Below are 15,453 nucleotides of genomic sequence, written 5' to 3'. Positions count from 1 at the left end.
TTTTTGAGTCATACTCATTGACCCATATTTCATGAGTACTAATTCACACAAATCCATCTTTCATAAAAATAAATGAGACACTTACCACTCATTGGATCTAGGTGATGCTCATAGAGGTGAAGCATTGGGACTTTCTAGGAGGTCACCCATCCTAGTATTACTCCAGCTTGAGTGCACTTAGCTACAAAGTTTACTTCATTTTTGAACCCACTCTTCTTGTAACCCCATTTGAAAAACCTTCACCAAGTGTTCTTCCTTATTGACCATTCATTAGAAAGCCCTATAAGATCATCAATTGATAGATAGAATATGTTTTCCATAACAAGTCAAATTGTGATATTTATATCATGATTTAACTATGTACTTTTTGAGTCAAAATCATTGGCCCATGTTTCATGAGTAGTTATTCACATGAATCCATCTCTCATGAGAATAAATTGAACACTCAAAACTCATTGGATCTAGGTGATGCTCACAGAGGTGAAGTACTGACACTTTCTAGGAGGTCACCCCTCCCAATACTACTCCAGCTTGAGCACACTTAACTATAGAGTTTCCTCCATGGTTAAACCCATTCTTCTTGCAACCCCATTTGTGAAACCTTCACCAAGTGTCATGCATTATGATTTGTTCATTAGAAAGCCCCTTAGGCTCGTCTATTGATAAGTAGAAGATTCTTTGTATAGAAAGTCAAATTGTGATATTGCTATCAGGATTTAGTAGTGTAGTATTTGAGTCCAAATCATTCACCCATGTTTCATGAGTAGTGGTTTACATGAACACATCTCTCATGAGAATGAATGGAACACTTAGCACTCATTAGATATAGAATGGGTTTATTAGAATCCAATTGGACCAAAAAAAAAATCTGAATTTTATCAACTTTCCACAATCCATTTTTGACTAATTATCTTTATGGATTTGATTGTGTATGTAATTTTTAGCATCAACATTTCAGATCACACTCTGTGATCCATCATCAGGATGAGAGAATGCTAGAATAGAATGGTTAAAAAATGGATACACCTTCTCTGATAAACTTGCTCACAAAGAATACTAATTTCTTTTGATGAATTGATTAAAGTAACCATATTTAAGGGGAGGATAATCAAGATAAACCAACACAGTGGTTTAAAGCTTGTCAACTAAGAGCCAACAAGTTAAAGAAATGCAAAGACAAACTCAACTAGAATAGAAATTTGGCTAACCAAGAAATGACAAGAGAAGCAATTTTTTCGAAGACATCTCTTGCACATTTTGGAATACACCTTCCCTGATAAACTTACTCACAAAGAATACCCAATAATTTGTAATCTCACAAGGATCAATGTCTAAAGAATCTATAAACAAAATGATAAAAGTTAAAATAAACATTCAAAATTTTTAGGAGACATTTTTTGAATTTGATGAGTTGCATGAGAAGTTCAACTAATAACATGAATATTTTCCAATCTCTAAGTAGTTCTATGTCTTTTCTTTCATTTATATCATTCTCCATTATTTTGGGTCGTGTAAGAAATCAATTTTAAAAGTTGACATTTTAAAAAGTGGCATTAAAGGTGCTCACATGCATTGCAACTAATACTTAGTAATAGTTTAGTTCCAAATATATATATATATATATATATATATATATATATATATCTTTTGGGTGATTGTTTGAATGGTTATAGTAGCCAACTTACACATTTTTAATATGTATATTTTAATTAATTTGGTGATATTATAATATAATGAAAATCAAAGTATAATGCTTAATGCTTGTGAGTTCTTCCTCATCTTGGTAATACTACTGTTCTATTTTGGTAATGGATTAAATTTCAATAAAACTCTAACAAAAAAAAACATGGATACTTAGAGGTTACTTATATAGTTTGAGCAATTGTAAGAAGATTAGAAAAATGATTTCTAAGAGTAAGCTTATAAATTTTTAGTATGGATATTATTTAAATTTTGTGACATTAAAATATGATGAAAATCAAAAGATAATATCTTATGTTTGTGATATTTTTCTAGTCTTGGTATGGTATATTCCATTTTCATAATCAAAATTGACAACTTGGTGAAAACTATTATATTTTGTGCTTTTATGTAAATTTGGTCCTCAAACCTATCAATGAAACATGGTGGCTTGATTGCATGCAATTTGAGTTAATAACCGGATTTGGATTTTCAGTTTTGGTCATGCAATTGAGTTATTGCATGTCAATTTTATAGTTGCATTACAACTTGCTCAATTACATGTCAACTTTTTTCAGTCGTGCATCAAAAAGTTTAGTTGAATGTTGGAATAATTATTTCATGTCAAGTTTAATTCTTGCATGTGGGTCAGATGGTAGTTACTAGCAATAATAGTGCATGCATTTGAATTAATTATATGATCTCTCAAGAGATTTTCCCACAAAGGTAGTATACTAGAAGTAAAGCAAAACAAGAAGAATACACACAATCAGAAGAAGTAAAAGAACAAGATCCTTTGAAATGGTAGAGAAAAGAAATAATGGTGGAAATAGTCAACATAATATACAGCATGTTTTGGCACATTTGGATCAATAGCAACAATGCAAACATGCATGAAGTCACAACAACAACTTCTTACTACAATTGGCAATTTAAGAGTAAAACCACAACCAAGGATTCAAGATGATGAAAGAAGTGTAGTCAAGGGAGAGAATCTTGTTGGAGAAACCAATAGTGTTGTTAGCTCAATAAGCACAAGGTCTAATAGACCACTTCAACTTACTTTTATTCTAAAAAGAGAACAATCATCTACAAGTTCAAGCCAATAGAATAAGAGAAAAGAAAATCCAATTGAGGTACACAAAAATCTACATGGAGATTTTGATGAACTTGCAAATTTACTTCATGAGAAAGAAAAATATTAGGGATCGACTAACATAAGCCTTCATCATCTCTACGAGAAGATTGACAAGAGAAATCTAGAAGAGAGATAAACATGACTTCTCTTGATGTCAAGGGTGAGAGTGATATGGAAAAATGTGGTATGGATTCTTAGGGTGACCACAATGCATCTTCTAGTGTATTAGTGGATTACTGTGGTGACACAATTCCTATACATGAGAAAAAAAAGTAGAACATGGCATTTGGGTATACATGAGAAACTTGGCATACAAATCCTTGGTATGGGAATATAATTTAATTGAGACACTACCACCTTTAAATATTTGTTGAAGGAACAATTTGGTGGTCATTGATGATTCCAAATAAAGAAAAGAGGAGATCAAAATTCTGATTTGGGACAACAATAGCTAACTTTCTCATCCTCATGAGTTTGTGATCCTTACACATGAAATGACTAATGTAGAGAAGCCTACAAGTGTTGAGTAAGATTTTTTCAAGGAAGTACTTGTAAAAGTTGGAGACATGATACAAGTGCATGACAACAATGGTGATCGTTATAACAACAATGCTACATCTCTTCATTCTCAAGATAGTGCAACCCATAATTAAAGAAAAGACAATGTTATGGGGTCACATAATGTTGGCGATCAAGTTTGGGCATATAGTTATGAGACACAAGTTAATGATGCAACTAGTAAGAGGGAAAATTTTGTGCATCATGACATAGAAGATGTAAAGAGGATTCAAACCATGTGTAACGAGTTGCTTCAAAACTCCAAGTTTAATGTTGTTATTGTCAAAGTAACAAAAAACTATGACACGATGTTCCTAAAGTTGATATGGGATCCAAACAATTCTAGGAAGGGAAGACTGCAATGTCCCCTTTTTGGCTAACACATCAATAAATAAACAAAAACTAATGCTTACCTATTATCTGTTCTCTCCATAGGCCAAAACATTATGTAAATAAAGGGGGTTAAGTGTTTAGTTAAAAAAAGGAAGGAAAAAACTATAGTTAATGGTAATATGAATTTAATTTTTTTTGACAATAATTAAAAGGGTTCAAGTTAAGTTATGACTTGAGTCTTTACTATGTCATGTATCTGAATCATTAAATGTGAGACATTATTATTTGCCTAAGTTGCTAAATAAAATAATTACAAGGAAATTGATAGGATTTTAAAATAAGGTTTGATGGGGGGTTTGGAGTCCCATTCTATTATGATATGTTGATTTGATACTTGATAATTTCACTATTGGTTTTTAGTTTAGTAGTAGCAGCCATATTCCAGGATGAAAATATATGTTGAATAAAAAGCCAATAGTACTTGAGAGATGTTCATGCTCAAGGTTCATCATTGAGAAAATTTGCATTGTTTTAAATAGATTTTGGAAGAAAATTTATACATGTTCGAGAGTTGTGACAACACTATGTTTTATGTAACAATTATACATGCTTTGTATCAAAATCATTATCAATAGATTTGAGTTTGCAATTGCTTATTTTCTTGGAAATTTATATCATTTACTTTGTATGTTTGCCTGTTATTTTGCAATGAAATGAATTAAAACATGAAAATTTTAAAAAAACCCAAATCAAATTTGAAACAATATCCTAGTTTAAGATATTTCACAATATTGGTTTCTTGATTTCATCTAATTGTTTAGATGTGATGAATGCAACTTAGGTTTGAAACAATATCCTAGTTCAAGATATTTCATAATATTGGTTTCTTGATTTCATCTAAATGTTTGGATTTGATGAATGGAATGATAAATGTTATTGCCTTGTTAATTTATTATCTCACCAAATCTCTAGTTATCTTTTGATCGTCATTTAAATCTAGTAGCTTATGTAATTTAATAGTTTGAATAGCTATCAAATGTATACATTTACTTAGTTCTTATTGCATACATGAAGAAATGTTTATAGATTATGTTAAAAAACATTTGGATGATATATACAAGTAGAGCTCTAAATATTTCAATTGAATCTTATGACTCTCACATCTTATTCTAGATAGAACTAGCAATAGCCACTAGATAAAGAAGTCATATAGAGCTCTTAGCCATCCGACATAGTTGAGACTTCACTAAATGGGAACCTTGGAGAAATATTTCTTTCTTTTAAAGAGAAGTAAATGATCAATCATTTACCCAAAGTCGATTTTGTGAAAACCACCATCAACATCCCCTTTAAGTGCAACTTTGATGTAAGGATATAGGGCAATTTCGCATCATCAAAAAATAGTACTATTCTAATTTTCTATTTAAGTCAAGTGAATAAAGATAAATGTAACCATCTATTAGTCGCTATTTACTATGTAAAGTGTCTAGGAAGACATAGGGATTAAAAGTATTTAATATTTGCGACATGTGCAAATGAAATTTTCATAAATGAATGCATATTTCTTGCGGCGGGTTACTCTTTCCTCAAGGACCAATTAGATATCACTGACATCACACTAGACTGTGCTTGGGTTGGGCATGATAGCACCCTCTTTATTTGTTTCCCCTCACTTGCTAACCGCCTTCAGGTTCTTAGGGCAAAGTGGAAGTTTTTCCCTCTCTCTGCCAAGATTTATCTTGATGATGATCTTACTAGATCACAAATGACAAAACTTAAGTAGGCTTGGGTTCTTGTTATGGCTGCCTGACAGGAGGGTAAGTGGGCAATGATCAGAAACCTCAAGGTGGTAATTCAAGACACTTTTCCTACAGGTTGGGAGTCGAGGTCAGCCTCTGAGGCTAATTGATGTGCACAATCTGTATAGCTTCGCCACACACACATATCCTCGCTCCCTCGCTCTCTCTCTCTCTTCTTTGTTTGTTGCTTGATTTTGTTCTTGTTCTTTCACAAATATTGTTTGGTGTTCTTTTATCGGCAGCATTTGGTGTTCTATCTAGTGCTATCTTATTGGTTGTAAGCTTCCAGTCCCATAGACTAGTGTTGTGGTCTCTCGTCGAACATTAATATATTTATCTTATTTTATCTTATCTATTGTTTACAATGCAAAATAAAGAAATTGTATTTTCACATAAATTTAGGGAAATCAAAGAGTTGAACTACACATCTTGGGTGCCTACAAAGAGGAATGGAAAATGACCTCTCTTTAGGCACCCACTTTAGAAAATTCAAGAGACACCAACTTAAATCAAACCACACAAAGAAACAACATAAATACATTTTTTCCCACTACTTGTGGAGGTCAAAAGGCCAAATGCAAAGCTCCCTAATAGTCACCCCCTCTCCATGTATCGGACAAAAGTAGTTTCTTATGTTCTTATTTCCAAGCACAACTCTTCATTCGGTGGTATTGTATCTATATCATTTCTTGTAGTTTTATCAGTCTTAAATTAGTTTCTTCTGTATATTTGACTATTGTTTCTCGATGTGTTTTTATGGTATTTATTGTAATATGGTAGTTTATTTCTATTTTGGAAGTTTCTAGGACAATCAACGTACTTTATTTAGCCTAGAATCCGGCACACCCATACAAACATTCACGAGACTCTGCTCGCCCTCATTTGCAATTTCATTCAAATTTTGTAGTTGTAATTCTATCTCTATAAATAATATTTCCAAGCAACATTTTAGTTCATAGCAGACATTGAACATTTTGTAAATAGTTATCATATCTTTCACTCTTGTTCTACTATATTCCCTTTTCCTTAATCACAAAATGTAAGAGCAAAAAAACACTACCAACTCCACTCCTCGTGATTTTAATTAGATTAAATTGTTGAATATAGTTAAAATAAAGTTAGATATTTTATATTTCACACTAAGGTAGTATAAACCATATATTATAATTACAAATGCAATTTATTAAGGGAAATAGGTAAAAAAATTATTGATATACCTTTCACTCTTGTTGAATCTAGTAGCAGGTAAAATTGCCTTAACAGTGTTCAACATGTGAAGCCATCTCTCATGCAATACACTTACTCTTTCGTTGACATGTGTTGATGCATTGTGATGTGCAATCCTTCATCAATCAAGCTGAATAAGTACTATAAGAAAAAAAAATTGGTTGACAATTTCTGGAAGAACAGTTTACCTCATTTTCTTAATGTGATAAAAAAATATGGTCTCACTGCCTACAAAGCACACATTTGGAACTATGTTAAGGCTCTCCCCATTGTCTGTAATAAGAAAGGTGCAAATTATTGTTAAATTTCTTTTTTTTTTGTCCTTGTTTAACTTCAGAAGAATTTGCCTTATTGCATATCAAAATAGTTAGTTAATTTGCAATCTTTTATTACGCAAAATATGTGTACTTAACTTTACAAGAATTTGTCTTATTGCATATCAAAATAGTTGGTTAATTTGCAATCTTTTATTATGCAAAATATGTGTACTATGGCATATCTTGGCTAGCATATGTAAATTAGATAATGTCTACAAAGTTAGGGTAGCATTATGTTTATGGTTTGATAGCAAAGTTAATGATTCACGCAAAGTATTGGACAGATTTAGGATATGCTGACAACTAGCAATGGCACCTTAGGGTGTAATAGATACATCGAAGAGATATTGAAGGTCAAACAAGGAAACAATTTGGCGTATAGTTTGCTCAAATTCCTCTAAAAAGGAAGATAATCACGCTCCATTACTATAAACAACTAACCCTAAACCTAATTACAAACATTAAATTGCAAGCCTAAACATGATGTTAATCCTAAATAAGATCATAACATGAAATGCAAACATAACCTTAACCTTAATCATGACATAAGCTTAGACCACTATCATAATGCTAACTTTAACAATAAAAGTAATCATATTCCTAAATCTAACCTCAACCCTAAGACTAACCCTAATCCTAACAAAAAGTCCTAACCCTAACCATAATACTATCCACAACATAACCACTAAGCCTAACTATAATTGTAACCCTATATATTATCATAACCCCAACCTAATTGTAACACTAATATTAATCCAAATATTAAAATATTATCTTAAACAAGATCATAACCTAACTATAAAGCTAATCCTAGCAATAACTAATGTGTAAACCTAAACTCTTATCCTAACGTTAACCCTAAATATTAATCTTAATCACAACCCTAATCATAACCATAATTATAATCATAATATAAATCCTAAACCTAACCATAATCGTTATTGTAAACTCTAATCCTAATTCTAAACAATATCATATCCCAAGCTCTCAAAATAACCCTAACCCTAATCATGACGTAAAACTAAACTAATTTCCAAACTCTAATCATAAAAACCCTAAATTTAACTAAAATGTGAACTATATTCCTAAATCAAGCCTCAATCCTAACCTTAATTAAAATTCTAGCCCCAACCATGATATAACCCCTTTCCCTAACCATAAACCCTATTCACAACCCTAACACTTATCCAAAAATCACACCCTAAGCCTAAATAATATCATAACCTAAACTCTGGACCCAATCCCAATCGTAACCATTGAATTAACCAAAACTCATACCTTATCCCAACTCTAGATATTAATCTCTATCAAAGTCCCAACCCTAACCATGATATAAACCTTAAACCTAACCATAATGATAATTCTAAACCCCAATCCTAACCATAATGATAACAAAAATAATAACGATGATCCAAACCTCAACCCTAACTAAGATCCTAAAATTAACCCTACTACTCCTACTCCTAACCCCAAATTGTAACCCTAATCATGATACTAACCATCATATACACCCTAATATTTCTTATGTTCACAAAAATAAAGATATAAAGAATAAAGATTTGAAATATTATTATATGAATGATCATAAATATAGTGAAGTTCATCAATAAATTAAAATTTTAAAATTATAATTGTAAATTTAACAATATAAAAACTAGAAATAAAATAATAATATTAAATTGAAAAATTATTTCAATTAAAAAATTTATTAAAATTTAAATATTTATTTAAATGCTAAATATATTATTATTAAGATTTTCATTTAACATATATACCTTTTTTTATATTATACGTTTAACATTTATTAAATTAAATAACTATTTTATTTAGATTATATTATAGTCTATTTATATTTAATAATCTAAATATAATATATTAAATATGACAAAATATATATTATATTTAATAATTTGTAATAGTTGATGTAACAATCATATCATAATAAAAAAAATTTCTAAATAAAGTTAAAGAGAGATTAAATAAAATATGTATAAAATAAGGTAATTGGAATGAGAAAATTACAAGTAAATGTTTTTACCAAGTCAAAGTACATTTGGTAGATATCATACCCTGTGAATTGAAATCATAGGGCTTGCTGCACTCGAAAGGTTAAAGCATTCATGAACTTTTGTCACTAACTTATTTCAGCCATGTCAAATCTTCCTTCCACTAATGATAGACACGTCTCCTCATCTATTGAGAGGAAAAAAGTATCATCCATATGTCTGATTTTTATTTTTATTTTTATTTTTTACGGAGGGTTTAGACCTACGAGGTAACCTAGCGAGGCACGAAGCTTGCGAGCTACCAACCAGCGAAGGCCACCGCAAGATGTTTTAGGAACCCGATACGGGCCCACTCGTGCTTCGGCTTTGAGCCAAGGACTAAGGGGCATCCGTGCTGTCAAAATCACCCGGGGCACGATTCCAACCTCATCCCTTATGGTGTATGCAATTGTGAAGTTCAAAAACTTCAATATAGGTACACCTTTGGCGAAATTATATTTTCCAAAGGTAATTATACCCTGCGTTGGTAAAACTCAAAATAACATCTTGAAGGGCAGGACAAATACATTAACACAAAAATCAAGGATTCCCATCTTGGAATAGTATGCTAAAAGATAAAAAGGTCGATCAAACATACCAACTTCAAGAATTTGTTTCCTGTAAATTACTTATTTCATCTCCCAAAGTAATGGCAGATGCCTTAACCAGCAGTTCCAGCATTTTCAAAATTGCTGCATCTACAAGAAAAAGATATGACGCTTAAGTGAAAATGCTGTTTTGAAATTGAACTGTCTATTACATAACCTTTTCCTGTTTGCTTCTGATATAACAGAAAAAAGGTTTTTCTTCTAGAAGTCATGTCGGTTAATAGCTTTAAAAAAACAACTGGGCTACCACTAATGATTCTTTATACAGACATCAAATCCTACCTTGCACTCAATAGCGGTCAACCCATTAAAAACCAATTCGTACCATAATATCAATAATATTTATGTAGGCTGAGTAGCAGCCATGGGTAAAATTGACTGACTACTTTTCCATTGTTCAGATATTTTTTAAGAATCACGGGATTTTGACATCTTATATATCAATAGGTTTATGCCAATATTGTCAGGCCGCAAATGAGGCAATGTCCCACCATTCAAGAATAATACAAACAAATATATAAGAATTCTTTAAATTCACAATGAGATCCTACACGGCACATCATCCATTAAATCAAGCCTGCTGACAGAAAGGAGGGGGAAAAACATCTTTGATTATTTGTAGATTGTTTGCCAGCTTGAAGCATTTTCAGGTGCTGAAGTAGGAGGTTCATCATATGTACCAAAGTACCTATCACCAAATTCTCCCATCCCAGGAACTACACGAAACTCTTCGTTCAATGCTAAATCAATTTCAGAAGTTACAATTTTGAGCCTCGGAAACCGTTTGCAAACACAGTGAATACCTTCAGGGGCCTGAAAAAGAATGCTACAATCATTAGATCGATTAAGTTTCAACCAAAGTATGGAAGGAATTTAAACTTGATGACACAAAGAAGGTACATAATTGCAACTGCCTCAATATACGACAGCTTTCCAAAAGAGATGCACAATAGAAAGGCTTGTGATAAAACAGAAAGAATATGTTTTGTCAAATTATGTCAAATCTGAATCCCAACTCAGAAGAAAATAAAGAAGAACAAAAGAAAAACCATGCACAAGTGAGAGTGTAGTTCCAATCCCATTAATTTCTTATAAGATATTAATGCACGTTCAACTTACAGAAATGAGATTTAGGAATATGATATGAGATTCTGGGACGCCTTTCTGTATTAGAAGTTCAATAGCCTGCCCAGCCGAATTTCCTACACAAACATGTACAAGGACATTAAAAAGCCCACAAGAAAGCCACAGTTAAACAAGCATTGTAGATGGCCTTGGCAAGCATAAAAATGCATCTACAAAACAAGGAAACAAATCACGCAATGTTTGCCGCAGTCCCTACTAGTTCTATAAGTGAGTAGAATATTTTAGATGTACGTTAAGATAAAATGATCCTCTTAATATATTAGCAACATTAATAACAAAAGAATCTGTTGGAAAATCAACAAAATGCAAAGGATCTTGCTCAACAGTGTGACCAACCACCCCTTGCCAAGAAAAAGAAGTGTTGGATTATTCTATGACATTTCAGAGATGAGTTGCAGGGGATGGCAGGACATGTTTAGAAATGTAGGAAACTTATTATTCATGTATAAGGCACATTCCATCATGTACATTATATGACCACATTACTGGTCCAGCAACTAACATTGATCTTAAGATTCATAGTCTTCTCAGGCCAATAAGACGAGGTCCCTGAATTTCTTGCTCTGTTCCACTGGTGATTTTGGCAGTTCATTAAAAAGGACTGATGGAGATCATATAGAGGAGTCTTGAATGAATTCGAAAATACTGCAAAAATTAACAACTGCTATATTTGCTTTGAGCTCAAAAGTGGCCAAGCTTGAGTGTGGGAGGTAATAGACCATTTGCACCGTGCAATATGATTCACAAGATTATACACAAATTAATAGTTTGTGGACCAGAGCAATCCTTTCTAAGCTGCTTTTCTTATTACAATGAGCTCTTATATTGGGGAGACAGATTACAGATATCATCAAAGTTGAAGAAATCATTCACTCCGTACAAGTGCAGAAAAGGTGAGGGGTTAATATGCTCACTAAAAGGATTGAAAAGTTGGGTTTAAATTAAGGAGCAAGTCACTAAAGGGATAAACAGTAGTGTCACTACACTCGGTTTCGATTTCAAATTTCGATCAGTGGAATTCTAGGAAAACCTTTCACCCTTTCCAGAAGATTATGACAAGGTGACCCGTTAAGCCCTTATTTATTTCTTATTATGGGGAAGAGTCTATATGGAATGGTGGAATTAAGAAAAGCAATATTATCTCAATTTTACAATTCGTCAGAATCTCTGCAGAAACTGTTTTCCTCATTTTTATTTTTTCCTCCAACATTTGTTTACTGCAACAAATACTCGTAGATGAGCTCTTCAGCTGAACTAACAAGAGATCAAAATAAATCTTCAAAATACTAAGAACTAACATTCACAGTTCTGTATGTTCAAATATCTTCACAATTGAGCAAATGGAATAGACAAGTGTTCGTTAGAATACTTAAGAGAAAATACCACAGGAACAACATTTTAAAGGAATTTCATTTTTAGAGTTAAAACATGTTTAGGAGTAAAAAATTTTAAAATGTTTCTGGCTATAACTGTGTAAAGGTTATTAGAATTTACATTTTGGGTCACACTCCATGTTCCATAATCATTTAAAGGATAAATTTAAGATAGATTGCAGATAATGCTCCTTAAAAGAATGGAGGGTGATTGCATGGAATTTAAACAAAGGGAGAGACACCACAACCATGTATTTATTACCTTTTAGGGAGCACTTCCAGCAATTTATTCCAAGTGTATTCTCTTCCTCATGATGTATACAAAGTGTAATCCAAAATGTTGATTCAAAAAATCTTTACAAGCTTATCTCCAAAAATACTTTTAAACAATATCATGGACTGGATATACTATGGCTATTAGTATGTTTTGACAGTTCAAAATTCCTGGACAGATATCTCAGCTCTCCTGCAACCATAGCTACTGGTTCAAAAAAGTTGATTCCATCATAATCAAAATATTTAAGAAATCAAGAAATTTCAAAAAAAAATCACTAAAATTAATATAGGGCCTTCTGTGGTTGGGATCTAAGATACCAATTCGTCTCCTGCAAGCTAGGCTTCCGCATCTGATGTGGATGGATGCCGGATGGGTACAGAAGCCCTGAGGATGCTGGCCGGAAGCCAGCCGCAGGATCCCAGATGCATCTGCAAGCCACTCTACCCCGGAAGCCAGCCGCAAGCTCCCGGATGCATCTGGAAGCAAGTCTACCAGAAGCCAGCCGCAGGCTCCCGGATGTGTCTGGAAGCAGTCCAATCTACTGGCTTCCAGACGCATCCAGGAGCATCCACAGGCCCAGTGGCCGGAAAAGGCAAAAAAAAAATTTAAAACTTATAAAAACACTTAAGTTGCCCATTCAACACATGTTGTTATTGCAAGTTTTAGGTTATCATAGATTCATAGTCATACTATCAAATGATTTGTTTTTGTATATTTCTTGCATTTCTTTGCATATATTATATGTGTGTGTGTGTGTGTGTGTGTGTGTGTGTGTGTGTGTGTGTGTGTACATGTTTCCTCCTGCATCCGCATCAAAAAAAAAGAAATCCCCGCATCCCATATCCGCTTCTGGAATCCGCTTCAGAATCCGCATCCAAATCAGTAACTTAGGTTGGGATATAAGGGATAGCTCACCATCTGCTGCAATTTTCTAGCATTTCCAGGATGCCCCTAAATTTGATGATCAAGGACAGCCCAGAGGACAATTCCTAGCCATCCCCACGTTCTCAGTATATATCAGGGAAGAAATGGCTGGAAAGTCGAGGAGCTGTGTCCCCTGTAACACTTGAAAGTACCTCTGTAATAAATAAATTGAAAATATTTAAGGTTTAACTGCAATTAAAGAGTTCCCTAGAAAAAAATATTAATCCCCACAAACTAGAAGAAATGCAAACAGAAACAATAAAATAGAAGGCAGCTGCTCCTTTGTGAGCTGGTGTTAAGCATATATCCTAGAGATGCTTCAATCATAAGATAGACAAAGGCACAGAGAACTCTCCAATTACATTAACAATTTCTGTTTCATGATGTCAGATTGTTTCTTTCTAACAACCAGTGAAAATTCTTCATTAAATATAGAAAAGCACTGGAATATTTTAAGTAAAACCTCTTAGACGGAAGCATTAAGAAACATTCCAATAAATAGAGCAGTAAAATATTTGTTGAATTAATCAGGATTTTACCTGTAGCTAGAACCGGATCAAGGAGCAAAACATGACGTTCAGAGATATCACTTGGTAATTTCTCATATATAAGCTTCATATCCATACAAATGAGCAAATAATTAGAAAATCAGCATACATTTGTGTATGTGTGTCTGTATATATATATGAAACCTGAATGTAATGGAGAATCAGTGGCACCTAAACCACGTTAAAAATCTCACCTGTTTACCATTGTCTCCATCGCGATGGATTAAAATTTTCCCGATTTTGATTCCTTTGCAACATGCACGTAATGCATTTTCCATGCTTTCCCCACTGAACAAAAGAGTATTTAAGAATTATACATCCTGCAAAATATATGTTGCCTCTCGTATTTTAAGCTGGTAATTATGACTTATGAATGTATTAAACCACAATCCAAAATAAAGCACTACCGGAATGAAAATATAAGTTTCCTTGCGCTAAAAGTGTAGAAGCTGTAACCTTTCTAAATAGGCAACTTCAGAATATATGACAAGGATGTTGAAATAATGAAGTGTGTTTGAAAGCATTTGGTATGCAGAAGATTATTGTGATGTTCCCTTTTTGACATCCATGGTACAAGGGGTTCACTTGCTGGAACTGGTTGCGCAGAGATAGCATTACCTAAGTGGACTGCAGTGTATAAACACTTATGGTCAATTAATTAATGGGATAAAATAGATGAGTCAGTCCATTAATAAAATAAGATGGACGAGTCAGTTTGGATCAGTTAAATAAGAGGGAAGGTTTTAGCATTTATTTGCCATCAATTGAGGACTCGATTTATCAGTTAAAGTGCCACTGATTGAGGACTAGATTGCATACAATTAAGGAATGCAGAAAAAAGGGAAAGGAAGGAATATAGGAAGTATGAGAAGGACAAGAGAGAGCACTTCCAAAATTTAAACTTACATTCTTAATCTCGTGACACTATCACATCTACTGGTGAGATTTGGGGGCAAAACTCTTTCGGTATGGCAATGATACCATCTTGGGATGGAAACCCTCAAGGAACAAGTCAAAATTTAGAGTGACCATGAAACATCAAATGTGTTCAGATTGCACATGCACAAGACTACTATGTTCAGATTTATAAGTTGTATCAGATTTCAAGTTTCATGTGTTTGAACAAAGAACAAAAAATATTTATTGTTCTAGTATTTCTAGGTTTATTTTTCTGTATGCATTTAGTTGACATATTTATAGTTGTATCTGTGATAAGATCTGTTCAGCCAAGGGAGATATATATTAAATAGGGATTGCATGTCCATGAATGATAGAAAAATTGGATATTAACTTAGGGAACAGAGAACCAGACAATGTCACACAGATAAAATCAAGAATTTTTCAATGTGATGAAATCCCTGAAAAATGGGCACAGCAGCTCATCAATCTCTTCATCTGGAGCATGCAACCAACCAACCAGACTATGAAACTATGGCTCCACATAATTATATACAGGGGGAATCTTCATCTTCAGTAGTTA

At 33.1% G+C, this 15,453-nt stretch overlaps 1 pseudogene across 1 annotated transcript in view; it reads right to left on the bottom strand.

The window, feature by feature from the left end:
* Positions 1-10,027: 10,027 nt before the first annotated feature.
* The window catches only part of LOC149557255 (uridine/cytidine kinase UKL1, chloroplastic-like), a 200,238-nt pseudogene continuing 194,812 nt past the window's right edge, over positions 10,028-15,453 (bottom strand). The window contains exons 12-15 of the transcript XR_016364861.1: positions 14,168-14,261; positions 13,965-14,037; positions 10,825-10,907; positions 10,028-10,518 (exon numbers count right to left, since the gene is read on the bottom strand). The product of XR_016364861.1 is annotated as a uridine/cytidine kinase UKL1, chloroplastic-like (transcript). The remainder of the gene's footprint in view (positions 10,519-10,824; positions 10,908-13,964; positions 14,038-14,167; positions 14,262-15,453) is intronic.

The sequence above is a fragment of the Cupressus sempervirens genome, chromosome 5 (assembly GCF_028749045.1).
Source record: "Cupressus sempervirens isolate cs-2001-9-10 chromosome 5, ASM2874904v1, whole genome shotgun sequence".
NCBI classification, from domain to species: Eukaryota; Viridiplantae; Streptophyta; class Pinopsida; order Cupressales; family Cupressaceae; genus Cupressus; species Cupressus sempervirens.
Note: the sequence above shows the minus strand (reverse complement) of the source record. Positions and strands in the feature narration are given on the sequence as shown.